This window comes from Lichenostomus cassidix, chromosome 11, assembly GCF_008360975.1.
Source record: "Lichenostomus cassidix isolate B80296 chromosome 11, HeHo_3.0, whole genome shotgun sequence".
Lineage (NCBI taxonomy): Eukaryota > Metazoa > Chordata > Aves > Passeriformes > Meliphagidae > Lichenostomus > Lichenostomus cassidix.
The window spans coordinates 12,950,737-12,965,378 of record NC_139492.1 but is presented as its reverse complement, the minus strand read 5'-3'; the positions used below and the strand labels follow the sequence as shown (position 1 = coordinate 12,965,378).

The 14,642-nt window shown below is 41.2% G+C and overlaps 1 long non-coding RNA gene across 2 annotated transcripts; it reads right to left on the bottom strand.

Moving 5' to 3' along the window:
• Positions 1 to 4,877: 4,877 nt before the first annotated feature.
• On the bottom strand, positions 4,878 to 14,377 carry LOC146432328 (uncharacterized). Of its 2 annotated transcripts, none has more exons than XR_014854552.1 (3): positions 13,774 to 14,374; positions 7,929 to 8,065; positions 4,878 to 7,334 (listed from the first exon to the last, which is right to left on the bottom strand). It is a non-coding gene; the product is annotated as an uncharacterized LOC146432328 (long non-coding RNA). The 2 variants fall into 2 exon arrangements; XR_014854553.1 differs by having other exon boundaries at positions 4,888 to 6,649; positions 13,774 to 14,377.
• Positions 14,378 to 14,642: the final 265 nt, after the last annotated feature.

Genomic DNA, 14,642 nt, shown 5'->3' with positions numbered 1-14,642 from the left:
TGAATTTCACTCTTGTTAAATGTGGTATAATATTTCCTTGTGTGTTTATTTAATGATTGTTACAAAGAGAGGGAAGCTCTTTTTCACTTGAACAGTGAGAGACACAAATGTACTTACCCAGAGCCCCAGGGTCCTGAATCAGTTCACTGGGCATGGAGAGCTATTCACTGGATGTTTCTTGGATTCTTCAGGGTAAATGGACTTCCAGGTAGTGGGATAGGTAAGTCATCAGACTTAAAGATTCCCCTATGGACAAATCCACACCAACTTTTAAAGGTAGCCAGAATGTATGTGTGTCAGACCACAGTTAACAGGAGTAATATGTATGGCAAATAGTTCTGATCAGTTCTTTCAAGCTGAAATTCTGAATAAATATCCAGGATGAAGTCTTTTTCCCTAGGTGTATCATCTCTGCTCATTCATAGCTCATTCTCATACTGGGAAGAACTGTCCTTAAAGTAGAGCATAAGGGAAAAATATTATCATCAGACCCCTAAATTAATAAAGCAGCCCAACCACTTAGAGCAATAAGCAGCATGTCCTCAGTTTGTGGAGATGCACAATGGGAAAATCTATCTGTTTGCCTCAGCTGCACATCTGGTAGCCCTTAGGCAGAAGACAGGTTTGAAAGGCATCTAACCAGGAGCTGCACACAGTGCCTGGTTCTTCAGCTAGTGCAAAGTTCAGCAGCCAAGTTAAAAAAAGGCAAGGCTCCTTTCTTCCTTGCCTCCAGCAACATCTGCTTGTGTGACAAAGTGAAAGCTCAGTAGTTCTGCACTTCAAATACCAGTTTGATGTCTGACTTATAATCAAAGTGCTCAGGAACTCCGTGCTTTGCACTTACCCAACTGTTTTAATCTCTCACAGCGAAAGGAACTTGATAATGTAATAAACAAAAGATTGACAGAGGATGTAGCAAGCTTAACATATCCCTTCAATTCCTCTACAGTGGAGTGATGGATACTTCAAGTGAAAAATTCCCCTAGTGGCTTCGTTGTTTTCCAGGCATCTTTCTAGATGAACTTTTCCAATGGTAAAATCATTACAAAGTAGAAATGCAATCTCTCCAAGGGCTAATTTGGAAGCCCAGTCTAATATATGGTCCCATAATGCAATAATGAATACTATAGGCAAACCAGGACTTTTTGTGTATGGTTTTCTAAGGTGAAGAAGTGGGACATAATGTTGGATTAAGAGAGTTAAGTCAGAGTGTTAGGTTTGACCACCTTATAATTTGGGATGCTACAATCCAAGGTCTTTCCAAAAGCTAGAGCCTGAACTCTGAAAAGTGAAACCCTTAAACCATCAAAATGCAAGTTCTCATCTATGTTACAAGTTTAAAAAAGTAAAGGCAGTGCTGAGAACACTGGTGTTCAGATATCTCTGATATCCAAATCTTGAACTGGATTCAAATTTTACCTCTCAGTGGCAGCTCAAGGATTTTCTTCTTCCGTTCCTTCCGAGCTTGTTGCAGGATGCATAATTCCCCAGTCAGGTGGTGAAAGAGGCTGTGGCTATTTTATGGCTACATCAGAAGGAAGTCTCTTCCCATTCACACTGCAGCTACATCAGACCCTCTGATGGGCAACAAAATCATGCTGTAACATACCTCAGCCAGAGGGTGATATTTTCCCATCTGAGATGGTTTACTGGGAATTTTTATATGCAAAACTAGACAAAAATCTGTCCCATCAGAAAATAAAACTCAATGCTAGCTACTGGGATGGGAAATAAGTGAGAAAAGTAAATAGTAAAATGGTATATTTAATTTCCAGCATGACAGAGAGGAAATAGTTATCTAAGTTATAGATATACAGTGAGGGTTCAGCCAACAGAGGACTACATAAAGTTTTGAAAATTAGGGACACTTGGGAGAAATATTATTTGCTTTCATCATAGGAAACAAAGCAATTGCAATCAATTATATTGTAATTGTCATATTTGCTTCAAACTATTTGGAAGATTACTTTGTGTGTAATAATGCAGTTTACACGAGCAGAAGATAAAAGCTCAGTGTGCCTAGTTCAGAAAATAAAGCTGAAGAAGTGCCTTGTTCAGGTTGGAGTGAATCCATTAGTCATAAGTGTAACTAACCATAGTGACAGTTCAGGACAACGAAATTATCGTATCGTAGTTTTTTGTCTTTGTGGTCAAACTAATATGGAAAAAATCAGTTTTCAATTTATTATTAGTTGACTCCTTGCAAGTACTAAAATTTTTTCTGTCTGTAATCAGAGCCTTTCTATTGTCCTCAAAAAAGAGACTATAACAGGATTCAGTGCCCTGCAATAAACCCTAATGCAAGCCCACCACACCTGTACTTGTCAACTGTACCAAACTACTTCCCAGCAAAGCTGTAAGCTGAGAAAAGCCCACTATTTACTAAAATTATACTAAATGAACATCAAGGCTTAGGTCCTTGAATGAAACATGCATAGTGTGAAAGTGATATTCTTTTCAGAAGATTTTCTTTCCAGAAGATTTGATAAAATTGTGTTTTTCTTAAAAATAATTAAGTCTGGGGTCACAGAAAGAGCAAAAAACATCTCTGAATACTTGATAGAAATGGAGAAGGTGTGGCTAGCACAGTTTTTCCCATGGGAAGTTTTCTTGTGTTTTTGTAAATAAAGATAAAGTTTGGATGTTTTGGAACAGTGTCCCAGAACTTGGACAGTGCAGGCCTGGCCAATCAGGCCTGGGGGAAGGCTTCTGACTGACCAATCTGGGTGACTTTTGAGAACTCTATAAATGTGATGAAATCAAAACAATAAAGGTCATTCCTTCTTGCCACTGAGAACCGATGCATTCATTACTCTGCTAGCTGCTCAACAGCGACAGAGAAGGTAGAAAGAAAAAACTATTTTAACTTTATAACTACACTGTAACCACTCCCAAAAAGCCTTTTGGGGGAATGTCTGGGAGGCTTGAACAGCATCAAAGTAGGCAATGAGACAAGGAAGAATTAAAGATGTTTGTTAGTGAGCCACCGTGTTACCTACAAGCACACAAGAGTTGTCTTCCTTCCCTCAGCACCCTTTGATGCAGCAAGGAAGGGATGTCCCCCTGGTGTACCCTCTGGCCACCAGCCAACTGAATGGGCCTCAGAGCTGTTTTTAATCTTGCTCAAGTTGCTATGATTTCCTTCTTCCTTTTTATGCAATAAATGTTACACTGCTAGGAACAGTATGTGTCCCCTTTTGGTATTGCAAGAGTCATTATTCGGAAACAGCACATTTTTTTATTTATATATATAAATATATACACACAGTATATAGAAAATCATATATTATTACTTATAAATTCATTACAATTCTATTATTTGTTTTTATATAATTTTTACTTATACATGCTATATATTTATTTACATGCACATTTTATATATTTGCATTTATATATGTATTCTTACATTACTTGTATTATTACTTTACTTACTGGCTGTGCTCTATGTTTATAGCATATAAATTGCTTTATAGAGCAGGTAAATATTATATGTGTTTCAAGTTATTTTATGCATTTTCTCATTTGTATTTTATATGGATAGTATATGTATAAAATGAGATGAAGACATATAGGATCTTTCCACCTCTTTGGGAGCGTGGGAGATGAGGATGGATGTTAGGAATACTTTTTAAACTTATTTTTCATTATTCTTGAGTCAGTAATAGCAGCTGCTGCTGTGTCCCAGGAACGAGAGCTGGGATGTGGAGGGAAGGGTGTGACGCTGCAGGTCACCCTGCAAGCAGCAGCAGCAGCTCCGAGCATCCAACCCGCGCTGCTCGCAGGGTCCCGGCTGGGCGGGTGGGTAGTGCTGGCGCTGTCCAGTGGCTCTGAGCACTCCCAGCCTTGCCCGGGAGCTGCAGGCAGCCCAGCCAGCCCCAGGGGTGTCCTGCGGGAGCAGCGCTGCCCGGGGTGCCGCCTCTGTCCCGGGAGATGCTGGGCAGGGCAACCCACGGCCTGGCACCCCCCTTGCCCAGCGCACGGCGCGGCTAATAAGGAGCAGGCTTTTGATGTTGCAAAATACTCCATCTGTTCCCGGGATTTCTAATTACATGCATTAATCTGTGCACCTCCAATGAGCCATAATTGGTAGGCTTTTGCCTCATTAATCATTCAGGTGCTGAGCCTCTCCATGCACAGCCGCAGCAGCTCTGGCCAAGCACACGTGGCTGTCCGGGCTTTGTTCGCGGTACCATTGCAATTTTTGGAGCTGTGGTGGATTCCAAGGACATTCGCAGTTGCCGTAGCTCAGGGGCGGTTTAATATCCCGGAATGCCACAAGGTGGCACTGACTGATTCCGAGCCCCTGGTCCAGCTCCGCAGCCCGGGCACGGCTCTGCCATGGCCGCAGGTGCACTGTGGGCTACTCGGGACGTCTTTTATGAGCCAGCTGGTGGCCAACAGCACTCAGCTGCTCCTGCTTTGTTTTGATGTGGTTTGCTTTAAGCTGTGGCTATGAAATGCTATGACTCTGTGACATGGAGCTTTTGGATTTAGACAGGCTTGATTTTCCTACATTACGTGTGATGGCTGTTTGTCTGTGAAAGGCCTTAGCCAAACCATACAAACAGAATATGAAGCCCAGGCTGCCTAAGTCCAACAAGAGCTGACATTTTTTATTTGTTGTTGAATTTGGTGAGTTCTTACTGAAAGGCAGAAGGCAGTAGTTGTGGGGCGTTCACACAGTGGGTATTTGTAGCTCTGCAGATTCGCCATGGCTGCGTCTTTACCGACCTCTTCCTGCCACCCCGCTGGGCAGCCCAACACAGCTGCTCACTTTGCAGTGTTTGGTAAGCCCCTCCTGTACCTGAGCATCAGACATGTCTGGACTCTCCAGGTATCCCCAGCTGCTTCATGAAGTGTCTTGTTTTGCTGTAATAGCAAAGTATCATGCTCTGCTTTTGCCCAAACCTTGCCTTTTAGGCTGGCTGTAGCATCTTGAAGGGTGGTGCAGAACCTCATTTGATTGATGAGTTGCAATAACTGCTTCTGAGTCCCTTTGTTGTGATACTGGTTTTGAGTTTCACCCATATATAATGAACAGCCTAACAAACATAGTGTATTATTTTATTCCTTTATTAAGTCATTTATTACAGTGAAAAATTTTTAACTCAATCAGAAAAGTTTCTGGATAGAACCAATTTACTGTCATCATGGTGTAATATATGGCAGTTACAAGGACTTCTTTTCAGCAAATCCATACATTGCAGAACCAATAATTTTTTCATTTAAAAAAACTTGTCATTAAATCTAATTTTTATTTTGCCTGGAAACCGAGTTTTTTCTGGTTACTGAAAGTGGAAAAAATTATCTTTTAAATGACCTTCTCATTTGTGGGAAGATACACATTGGCCGCATGCTGAAATACTACAAAAACTGTGTTTTTAAAGAAACAGGATGAATTCCACACTTTTTCTAGGTTTAAATAAAACTTTTAGTCAAAAGAAAATAGAGAAATAAAGAATGAAGAATACAGACACAGAACAGATGTTTACATTTAAACATATGCCATTCAGCAGTTAAAAAAATTATTCAGACACCCACATATCAAAGGCATATTAGTGACATATGGTGTCTGACATGTTTCCACAAATGAATACATACACTGGCTTTGATGACAACCATGCAAATTGTATCTTTCCACATGAAGAGTTTATCAGGAACAATCAGATTTGTGCCTGCACAGCAACATGCATTTTGGATTTCTTGTGGAGGATGCACCATGTTGCAACCATGCAGTATATCAAATCAGGAGAATGTGTGTCAAATCATCCTCCCCCTTGTTTCCACTGAGACCCAGGGTAAGACTTAAAGCATGTGAGCCTCAGCAAGCAGCTCTGCTTGGTGTTAAGGGCCAGCTGGCAGCAGTACTGCTGCACAGGACTGCATTACAGCTCCAGAAAGAACTCCTCCTTCTGGGACAGCAACCCTGTCCCCAAAAGAAGAGTCAGGGCAGAGTACCCTTTAAACCAGCCGGACAACACAGTGGCAAATTTCAGCCAGCCACATCAGGTTGCTTATTTGCCTTCTGCAATGTAGATTTGCCTTAGTTCCTCCAGTCCCTCAGCATCCCTGAGAGTACAAAACCCAAGCACAGTCTCCCATCAGCTGTCAAAACGCAGTCCTTATTTGGTGCATTTGCTAAAACCATTGCACACCACATTGTTCATCACAAAACAGGAGCCCAGGGACAGCAGAGCACAAGCAGCGCTGCTGCTGAGCTGTTCTCCCAGAGACACACAAGCAGAGAGAAATGGACACAATGGGCTACTCCCTGTGCACTTCCTCACTGATGGCTGATCTCCTTGGCATATGGTTGGCACTTCTAGCACATGGGAGGTTACTATTTCACCACAGGAGAAATAAGTGTTAAAGCTTATTAATATCATGGGGACTGGTCAGGCTAACACGCCAAGGTACTTTAGTCCTGTCTAGACTTCAGCCTCTTTCAGTCAAAAAAGCATAATTTCAGGTGCTGGAAGAGTTATGCTGGCCAACATTTGAGGTACCAAGTCAGGGACTCTCTAAGGCACCTGAGGTCAGATGTAGAGTTACAGGAACTTTTAAGATTGTAGCTTTAGAACTCCATGGCTCAATTTTGCCGATGTTCCTTTCTAGAAAGTCGTCAGGGGGTAGTTGTTCAGCTCAGAGCCTGTAAAAGCAAGAACAGAATAAGCAAAGGTCATACTGAAGTTTACACAAATAGCAGCTGAGGAAGGTCAGGCTGTTGAGAGAGACTTTACTGTGCCCACATATCTAAATAAACAAGAACAAAAAACAACAAACCCCCCCACTTACTTAAAAAAGCTAAATTAGCCCTATAGTTCTCTTTCCCCTTGAAACAGCTCCAGCTCCACCACTGGTGTCAGTGGGCAGTACCTAAATAAATATTTTTCTCCATGAAATAGCTAATGTATTTCTTTGTCAGAGTATCCTTGATTCTATCAGTTAAATCATCATTTTAAACAACCACCATACAATCATGGAGGGGTTTCCTAAGAATGCACTCAAAAAGGAGAAATGCCAGTGTTATTCCTTCTCTGGCTATATTTAGAGCCTAACGGGGTACATGTGCTGGTCCCACTGATGCTTGGACGAGGCTCTCAGCTCATGGCTGGCTCAGATCCTGTCACTTTAGAGCAAAGAGAGCAAGCTGTCCTCCCTCCCTGGGGATAAGAGTACATCTGTTCCTCAGGCCAAGGTGCTGAAGACAGGCAGCAGCTCACCAGTGTTCTGCATAAAAATGCCAAGCGACTTGGGCTAGCCTTAAGTTACAGGTTTGATTGCAAGAGCTCTGCCTTGACGTTTTCCGTACTTCTGGTCCCAGGCTTACTGCCCTTAAATAAAAATGCCGTTAGTGTTTATAGAATTTCCAGTTTATTTTATCAGTCTCTCCAGCATGTTCTCTCCAGTATAGAAAAGGGGGAGAAAGCACAATATATTGTCTTCTAGTCACTAGTTGGTCCTCCTTTAAGGACCTTGTAAGACATTTTTTGTGTATTGTTTCCCTGCATATGTGAGCAGCTTTACTACTTCATCCCCCTTAGGACCACTTAACAACATCAGCAAAGCAATTAAGTGTAGTTTTCAGGAAAATGCCAGAGGCATTACACTGTCTGGATGGGAGTCTCAACCCAATTATTTTCAGCTAGTTGTGAACTGTGGAAAGTGGACTTTACTTCATTATAACTTCAGTTCCCACTGATTAAAAGTCTAGTGTGTTACAGACTGTAAGGAAAAATGAAACAATTAAACTTTCCATCAATAAAATTGCTGCATATTCTTCAACATAGGCGTTTACTTCTCTCCAGAGAAGTGATTAAAATGAACTGATTGAACTATAATTTGATTGACTGAAGAGCTGCAATCCATTGCACTAAAGCTTAAATTCCATCTTATTGCTCTATTTAACTCTGAATATAAAAAATTACTGGCGGTCTTGGAAAGCCCTTCTGCAGTCATCCAGCTGAAATTTTTTGTTGCTCACAGGCTGCGGCAGGTTCTGTTCTTTCACTGCTGTGTCTGCATGATTCACAATGGACTGACGTCGAGAAAGACACGATGACACCTAAGAAATTATATTAATACAGCTTTAGAAAAAATAGAAAGGGCCTGTTATATTATCAGGTATCTTCTACCTCTTACATAATTATTTGGGGATTCTAAACACAACCACAGATAAAGTGAACCCAAGAGACCAGAGAGAATAATTGTCAGGTTATATACAGTTGTTGCAGCAAAAATTAGCATATTCTCCTGATGAAAAATGCAGCTGTGATGCTCCTTCCTGCTGCAGAGCTGTCTTCAGGAAGGTGTGAGGGTGCCAGATGCACAGGTCTGTAGGTAGGCACACACGTGGATGACTCCTTCCTCCTGGGGACACCAGATTGGCACACTGGGGCTGGTGTCGAGTGTAAGCTGTGCTGGCTGTGAATTAGGATGCCCGAGCTCCAGTGCAAACACTGTTTCTTGGGACTCAGGACAAGTTTTTATGGTTTGCTTTGACTACAAGGACTTTGCCTCTACAGATGTAGAATTCTGCTGCCAGAGCCAGGGCTCATATTGCACCGTGAGGGCTAAGGAACCATGAGCTGCTTGCTTCTGTCAGCAGGCTATCAGGATGTTCTAATCAAGGAAATACCCAGAATATCATTGCCCCTCTGAAAATTTAGCTGAAATGCCATTTCATGTTAGGAGGTTGCCCTTCTGTTGTATGACACCCGCTTTCCCTAGTCCCACCATGGATTTTGAAATAAAACACAGTATTTGACCCACAGTAACATTGACTAAGAATATAATGTCCTATTAAGTCACAGCAAGAACACCTTATATTGGTAATTAAATGTATCAGGCTGGGTAAGATGTGTGGATAAAGATGGGCAACAGCTGAGTTAAATACTTAATGCACTTCCTCTGACAGGCAGCTCAAACTCCAAATAATTCCAGTACATGTTTCCCCCTAAGAGCACCAAGAGCCAGGGCATGTACTCCTTGATAATATTTACTGCTGAGCTCGGTTTGCTCAGTTTGTGGAGCTTTGAACTTCTGGCTGTGACTGATCTACAAGGCTGGCTCACAACTAATCAGGCCATGTATGTGATTTGTGCCAGCTTCAAGCCTTGCATATTGCCAATCCCAGTTTTACAGTGATTTCTGACCACAGTCAAGGTCTATTAATCCACTGAGTTCTATGGCCTTAATGTTTACACATAGGACATACCACAATTTGTCCTATTTGTTAGCCAAAAGCTACCAGAACTGTACTGGAGTCACTGAGGCAGTATTGATCTGAAAAAGTGCTGCCTACATCCAATTTAGAAGGAACACCTTTGACAAATTATATTTGGCACTTAATGATTGTCTTGCATTATTGGCCTTTTCCTTTGTTTCCCCTTTCCTTTTGATTACCAATGACTATACATGTTATCCTCTAGTCTGCCTCACCAGAGGTAACTTTGAACAGAGCTGTGCAGCAACAGGAGCCTTTTAAAGGGAGACAAAGGCAATACAGAACCACAAATCTGTAGGTATCTCTGGAGGCTGCAAAATGTTAGCTACATTCCCTGAGCCAAGCTTTATGTACAAACAGCAGAGGCATGTAGGGCTCCAAAAAGCTTAAATGCTTGCTTAATGCCTATTTAATCTTTCAGTTCTTACACAGATGGATATACTCTCAATTATAAGACCTTTGCATCAAAGCTGCAGCAGAAGGTGCTGTGTTTAAAGTTATTTGTATCTTATTTTCTGGTAGGACAAGAAAATGGCAAAAAGAGGAGCCCCAAGTGTGAAACTAGCCTTGAGACTTCTCTAATTCTTACATGAAAAAGTGGCAGGGATCTTGCAAACCATTTATTCATCTCTAACAGCACTCCTACATCCAAGGCAGCAAGCAGAGCCTGGGAAGGGCTTTTTGTCAAGCTGACCCAAGTCACAAGAAATCTGGGCAATGTGCAAACAACATCAAGAGCAGGGCAGGACCTTCTTCCAAGCCCAGCCAGTGCTGGCACATGAAGGAGGAGGCACAGACATCTGGTGACCCAAACAATTGCTTAATGTGGTTCCCCAGAGAAGTGTCAGCAAGCGTAGGGACAAGAACTGGCAAACAGTTCCACCAGACCATGCTGGCCTGGCAAATCATGGAAAAAGTGAAGAATGATTCAAGCTGGATCTGTCTTCTGTACCCATGGATCTCCTGGCAGATGCACAGGAATAACCATAACTACCAAAAAGGACATCATTTTGCTATGGATGCTGCAAATCACACATGTGACTCCTCTCTCCTTACTCTGTTATGGAAAGGCAACACAATTTTCTGTGTTTCAACAAGAAGCTGATTCCAAAATCTCCAGTTACACAAATATACAAAAATGTATTTGCCAGCAGATTTGTGTTTGGAAAAATACAGCACTTTAATTACACAGATACCATAACTCCCTATTTTTGCAGAAATGTGATTACTGCAACTTCTTCATTAGGGAATCGTCTCACTATTTAAGAAAATGATATTTAAGAGGCATGGTGTTATCTGTTTATCCCACACCGTTAACACCCCAGCAAAACATAAGCAAACACTTGAATGCTTTCCTCCTAGCAACCAAGGTCTCTCACATCAGAAAAGCAGCATACTTGTCTTTTGCTGTACCTTGTGTTGAGCCAAATTTCTAGTTTGCAATCATTTGGCCATTCAATGAGCATCAAATTCCTGGAATATAATTTTAGGTGAAAGTCTATACCAGTGACTATGGTCACAGGGCCAGATTTTCAGACTTTTTGGTATCCCTTACTTCCACTGATGGAAATATCGCAAAATTAATTTTAGGAGCTAAGCTTCCTCACATTTACTAGCCTTCTGCATGACAAATCAGCAGCAGCTTTTACAAAATGCTGAGTTGCTGCAATTCCCACTACAGTGGATTTAAAAACACGGATAGTGAGTATTGCCTTGGGATCTCACTCAGTCTTTCAAGACTGGGATAATGGTACTGTTTTTACTGAAGAAATGGGGGTTTTCAGATCTCTTAAAAACTTTGCAGGATACTGGGGACTCAAAAACCCCAAACAAACCAAAAAATACACTATCAGAATCCTCTCCTTTTTTACATCCTTCTTTCCTTACATAAGGGTAAGTTGCCCTTCTTTTTTTTTTTTTCCTTATCTAAGGGAGACCTATGGCTCCCTTGCTAACTCTTCAAGAAAAACAGAGGAGCAACTGGGAAATCTGTCTTCCAAGGAAAAGATGAAAGATGTAGCTAAGTGAGAGGATGTGTCCTTCTCAACACTGACAGTGTGGTCAAAGAGACAGCTCCCCCTGACTTTTCCCTGAAGAGTTCACAGACAACTGTCCAGAAGAGTGCCCAGTCTCCCCGGCAGTTCTGCTAACAGCAGGAATCACTGCAGCACTCTGGACTGCTGCTGCCGTGTCATTCCAGTGCCTCTGGGGTCACCTGAGTGCATTAAATTAACACTGTTCCCAGGCAAAGCAAAATGTCTGGGAACAGGATGGTGCAGCATAATAATGGGATAGGAGGGGTAGATGCACACCTAAATAGGAAAGGACTGGAAGGAGTGGGGAGCGATGCTGTGATTCTGACTGATGTGACTTAGTGCCAAATGTATGTTAGCACACAGATCTCCCAAAAGATTATGTGTCTCTTCACCACCACTTAATATTTTTATAGCTTATTTCAGTATTTTTGCATTTGTTTCACCCATAATAATTTATTTATGAGCTTAGGATTATTAAAAATGTGAAGCTTCATTACAAATTATCCTGAGGGAATCTCACCTGCCTCATCCCATTACATTATTATTACCAAGTGCCTAATTTATATTTAATCAGACATCAATTGAACATCAATAAAATAATAATGAATTAATAATCTATAGCTTCCTAGAAATACTAGTAGCTTAAGTATGTAAGCAAAGGCAGTGCGTGTCTGTAGGTCAGCAGTCAAATCTACGTGAGACTATTTGACAGAAACATTTAGTATTTAGAATATGATAATAAGCCATAAAAATATTTAATTGCTATGGTCATTAAGTAATTCTTGTGATAATTATGACCCATACCAACCTGTGAACCTGAGCTGAGAAGTAACGAAGAGTTCCATGAGAGACAGTCATTTCCAAACACTGTAAATGCCTAAGGGACTCCATGTTTCCACAAAATGAAATTACAAAAGAATTTCAGCTTGGGTAAATACTTAATTTTCTAATTTAACATGACCTCTTAAACTGAAATTATTTATTTTTCTATACAGAAAAATCAAAAGAAATTTTTTTTTTTAATTGACTTAAACATCTGTCTATGAACTTTAAAATAACATAGTTCAACATTGCTGGTCGGGTGTTCTGTTTTAATAAAATACCAACCAAAAAAACAAGCTTTGGCAAGTACTTCTCTGCAGACAGAAGTGGCATTATTTCACCCTGGGGAATTTCAGTAAAGACCCTACTCCTATTCCACCCTATGGCTCCACAGTGATTGTCATCCCTAATTAGCAATGAATATCACTAATTGGGGACTACTTCCATGTGCACTTCTTAAGCTTATATATTTTTCCCTTCCTTTATTAAGCCTCAGGAATTGAAATTTTCATTCTGGATCTTTTTATTTCTTCTTTAGTTTCCTGCTATGTACTTTCCTTTATCGTTCAAATTTTATCAGGGATTGAAAAAGAGCCCTAGATGCAAAAGACAACCATGTTGTCAGTAGTTTGCTCCTCTGTCCCAGTCCACTAAGAATCACTTAGCCCTGTTCTCCAAAATGATCCCTCTGAAGTCAGTGGAACTGCCTCAGCCCCTCACTTCAGTAGGATTTACATGAGGGCTTTAAATACCCATCTATGGAACTGAAGCCAAAAGACAATATTATCCTTCTATGACAGTCTGATATTTTTTAATATTCACTGACTCTCCTTTTCATTCACAACACATTTGTCTCATTTAACTGCTTGGGTCCACTCTGGCTATCTGCATTACACAAGCAAGGACTATAAGGCCAACTGTCCTCAGGCATGCAGCATGGGCTCATTAAAATTACAATCCCATTTGAAACCTCAAAGCCACTTGGGATGTTGAGAAGTCCACCAAGAAGTCCTACTCAAACCCTAACACAGAGATTCCAGTTTAATATTTAAAATTTATTAAGATCCAAAAGGGCCATCAGACATTCTGGTCTGATCTATATGAGATTTTTGCTCAGTTACTTTTATATCAATCCATGTAACTCCTGTTTGACTGAAACACATCCTATTGAAGTACTTCCAGTGTTAGTCTGTAAATGGAAAATCCATCGTCTCAGTGGCTTACATTGGCATCTATTACCCCACTTCTCAACTGAGCTTGTCAGGCTGTCACTCCCACTCACTGACTTGCACTTCCCTCCCTGCAGGGCTTTGGCAGCTGATGTTTGGGTCCCAGGGGTGCTGCTACACCCCAACCTGAATGAGCTGGACTCACCAAAGCTATGGGCAATTCCAACACTCAGAAACATGCAAACCACTGCATGCTTATGTTCCATCCTTGGCAAGTCTTTGTACCGTGAAGGGATTCATCAAAGTTCAGAATCAAGGACATCTCCTCTGTCCTTCCTGAGCAGACCCAAATACACTCCTTTTTGGGACACTCTATAGGGAAATGATGACTAGCTTAACACAGAGAGCACCTCCCCACATCCCTGAGGGATGGTTCTAATTTTTGGGCAACGCACTTACTGGCTTTTATATTTCCTGACATGTACCACAGTCATATTAAAAAAAAAAAAAAGCCACTCACCTCACTTTTTTAAAATCATCCACTTCTTTCACTGCTCTCATTCAATCAAACAACTCACTGACTTGGACAGATTTTTTCATTAGTAGAAAGAATAAATTCTTCCATTTCTGGATGTTCTTTGCAATGGATCCCGTGAAAATCAAGATAAATAATGTACTAATTCATGTTTAGTGAGAACAAAAATAGTGCCCAAGAGTGATAGCTATGGGTTTGTCTCCAGTGAGAGCTGTGTAACCTCTACTGTAAACATGACTGAGCAACAACCAGTCTCTTACTCCTTTCTTACTCTCTAGTGTAACACACACTTAATTATGGCTATTACATCTGTAATTGCTTCAGAGAAACCGACATGGCTGAAGCTCCATTCTCCTCTGGACATCAAAGACAGTATTAAAACCCTGCCTGGGAAAACTCCTCAGAAACATCTGCTGATGTTCATCCCAACCAAGGAATGCTCTGTTCTAGACAGAAAGCACATACCACCTTCAGCTCACTGCCTCCTACACCTGGATGATCGGGCAGCCTGCAAAAATGGATACACCATTTAAAAGGGAAAGATTTACACCTGAAAACACTGAGAGAAAAGAAAACTCCACCTCTCATTAAGCTCTGAAAAACTACTAGAGATTTTGGTTATCTCACCCAGACCTCTTGATCCTGTAGAGTTTGCCCATCTGTAATAAGTTCCTGACGGATGGTGTTTGCGACACAGCAAATGAGAAAGCAGTACCACAAATCGTGATTGTGTAACAGAAAATTGACCTAGAAACCCCCACTGAGGCACTGTGTCACCAGCATCTATCACTGCACCAGAGCAGCAACATTTTAATTCTGTATATAGAGCATTTATGGGCACCCTTCAGGTATAA